This window comes from Dreissena polymorpha, chromosome 12 (assembly GCF_020536995.1).
Source record: "Dreissena polymorpha isolate Duluth1 chromosome 12, UMN_Dpol_1.0, whole genome shotgun sequence".
NCBI classification, from domain to species: Eukaryota; Metazoa; Mollusca; class Bivalvia; order Myida; family Dreissenidae; genus Dreissena; species Dreissena polymorpha.
Window position 1 is genome coordinate 11,884,758 of NC_068366.1, and position 3,533 is coordinate 11,888,290.

The 3,533-nt window shown below is 34.4% G+C and overlaps 1 long non-coding RNA gene across 1 annotated transcript; it reads right to left on the reverse strand.

Moving 5' to 3' along the window:
* Nucleotides 1-319: 319 nt before the first annotated feature.
* On the reverse strand, nt 320-1,840 carry LOC127854092 (uncharacterized). Its single transcript, XR_008036912.1, has 3 exons — nt 1,702-1,840; nt 724-858; nt 320-432 (listed from the first exon to the last, which is right to left on the reverse strand). It is a non-coding gene; the product is annotated as an uncharacterized LOC127854092 (long non-coding RNA).
* Between the last annotated feature and the right edge of the window lie 1,693 nt (nt 1,841-3,533).

Sequence of the window (3,533 nt, forward strand, 5' to 3'; positions counted from 1 at the left end):
GTAGGCAAGTAGGTCATGGACTTCATGTGCGACCATTTGTTCATCAATGTGACGTCATGCGCACTTTTGCGCATGTGCATACAGAACCAAAACAAAACGTCCGATAATAGGTGCTGTTCGATAACAGGTACTTACACGATAAGCCCCACACATCATTATGTTTCTCGCAAAAAATGACTTATTACAAGAAAAGCATGCACACAACTAGAGTTTCATCTGAAATTGCTACATTAATATGACTCAACATTTGCTCATTTTTAACGTGTGCTTAAATTAACAGCGATCGTAACTATAATGTCATCTTACCGAAGCATCCCAGATATGAGTTTCCCTGTGGATAGCCGTCCGGGCACGCGCATGAGTAACCACCATGCGTGTTGGTACAGTCAGCATGAGGACCACACGTGGTCGTGTCATTACATTCAATGATATCTAAATAATCACAAGTGAAACACAAGATACATAATAAACAAATGTATACATTTTTTAGACTCAATGTTTTGTATTTTTTCATTTATTATCGTTTAGTATCGTTAAAAAATTTGGTAGGTACGGTTGTTGGGATATACTTTTTTATGGACACGTTCTATTATACATAAACACGCGTATGTATACAATCTTTTATTTTCCCTGAATGCGAACATTTAAATATGTGTATTGATACAAATATTCAAAGAAACGAAATTTGTAAATATGGAAAAAGCTTCAAGATGATGGCCGTACCGGTTTCACATTTGGATCCAGTAAGTCCCTTATTGCACACACATACATATCCTCCGTCAATGTTCACGCATACACGTGTCTGGTTTAGCGCATGCATACAGAAAAAGTCACCATCAAACGCGCACTCATCTACATCTTAAATACAAAAAAACACTATTAACACCAACACAATTAAGTAATTTAGATAAGACTCGTCTTGAAGACAACAATGATTGTTCTAAAAACATGCTTATACGTGTAGTTGTATAGGAATAATACCTTCTATTATTAAGTCAATGCTATTAATCAAAGCTGGTCAGGTAATAAACAAAAAACAACCACAACACATCGGAATGAGAAACTAGTTTACAAAGTATTAAATATGCCTGCTGTAAAATATCGTAATACCAATGCAACGGCATAAACATTTAAGTGGATTAAAAAACACTATTGAAAACATCGCAGATGGCAATAACTATTAAGCTTCAAAATAAAAACCGGAGCACTGCTTTTAATGTCTTTATAACAAACGTGCACATTCTCAGTAAAGAGCATATACATAAATGATTTAAATGGGAACATCGAATGTATTTCCCGCATACTATAATAATGTTTTACCATGCATATTTTTATCCTTTTCAAAAAGGCTTGTTTTCTAATAACAATTATATATTAATACAATCATTCCGAAAAGTTATTATCGACACAAACCACTAGTGGGATGCGAGCCTTTGCCTATAGAAAGCCTTATCATGTGTACCTCTTAGAACTTACTCTAAATATTGTGCTCTATATATTCCCGCGCCCGATTTAAGTGTCCCAAAGGGAAATTTTTTAATGACTATGGAATGAATACTTTATTGACCGTAAAAGAATCGAGTCATTCGTGCAAAACCATTTTATACATATTTTGTATTATTACATATAATACCGAAATGACCCTGGATATGCCCCTTTAAAAAACTTTTTTAGATACAAAAGTAAGTCATCAGTACGTACCAGCACAGCGCTGTCCCCCGACCCCAACCTGGTCTCTATATCCGTTCTGACATTCACACTTAAAGCTGCCGTCAGTGTTGGTACAGTTGGCATTATAGTGGCACGTATTTCTTTTGAGGCATTCATCGATATCTGAGCAAAGGAATGCATTTTTAAATCTTCTCATCAAACATATTTGTTATATGTATAAACAAGTTTTCATAAGCCGAAACGTGTTGTATAATACTCTGTTTTTGTCACTCCTGTGAGTCAGTATGCATAAACGTGGCACATCGATGTACACTTGTTAAACGCTACTCCTAGATCGTTGTGCATTGTATCACGTTGATCTATTTTTCAATTATAAATGCCATTGTGTCACCAATAATAACATAAGCAGTCGGCACAGCTTTGTTATCATATTCAAACTTCTTAAACTTATGCTTTAAATACAATACCTGAACATATTGGCGCTATTCCATTCTACTTGCCGTCAGCAGTACACGTGAGCTCTGTAATATGTGTGGTGTTGTATCCAGGGAGACACGCGTATACCGCCGAGGCGTTAACTGTTGTCAGTGGAGTATGTATTGTTGATAGATTGCCTATCGGAGGCTGTCAACAATCTGCACGTGAGACAAGGTAACGATGGTATGATACAAATGTATGAATAAGTAAATGTTATGTGACGTTTCAATGTTGAATGACTGTTTTGCGTTCTGAATTTCTTAGTGACAACCAACAAATTGATGTATTTTTCATGTTCAGTGATTACAAAATGTAATTTATCTCAGAAAAATAAACAGATGTTAATCAAAGAAACCCGCCTCTGTATATTAAAATCGCTAACATCACTGGACAAAAATCGAATAAATTATGAGTAGTGTGATGCAGAGTATTATTGCTTTGTGTCTTTACAATCGTTAGAAATATAAGCTTACTATCACACAATATGTACTTTGTGTAACAATCGGTAGCATTTGATAGACACACATACTATTTAAACATTTTTATTTTTCAGCGTTTAGTTTTGAAATAAATTTTTCCAAGCAATCTACCGACCATTTATCACACAATTGCCTTGAACCACGCTCCAGACTCCGTTAGCAAGACACTCACTGCTAGTTTTAATTCCTGTGAAATGGTAGCCTCTATGACAGGAACATGTTGCAGAAGACTTGAAGTATGTGGAGGTAGCGTTACAATCGCCATGTTCCATAAAAGTGTTCCCACAATCTGTGATCGCATAAAGTTTTTTGAATTAAGTACAGTTAAGTAAAAACACAACACGTTTATAATATTTGTCATCCGATCAGAAGTGTTCGAATCGATGAATATTCGATTAATATCGTATTTAAGTTCATGTACACGAGTGGTCGTTATCTGAACTATATTTTGATATAACCTTGAGGATCTTTTGATTACCTCAAAATACTCGTATACCAATCCTTAAAACATGTGCACAATATCGACCTCGTAGTTTTATCGTAAACGATGATTTGAAGCAGATTGGACGCATATGGTTTTCTCTTTAGTCATATTGATCTTATTAAATCATAATTTGGCGTATTACTTTTTCTCATTTGCAATTAATGTAAGTCTATTTTAATATGTTTGCAGTTAATTTAATACTTCTCTGACCCTAATTAGGTTACTGATAAAATGTTCCGCTTTTGCTATATTTTCCACGATGTATTACTAAACATGAATTAAATCTTGATAAGGGTAAGTACCATAGATTTTTAATAATAAGCGTGAATTTTCTCGAAATGGAATAATGTGAAATCTATTGTTTATACTTATATAACAAAGGTTTACATTAACCGTAATCTTTGTATGTTTAAATAATTTTA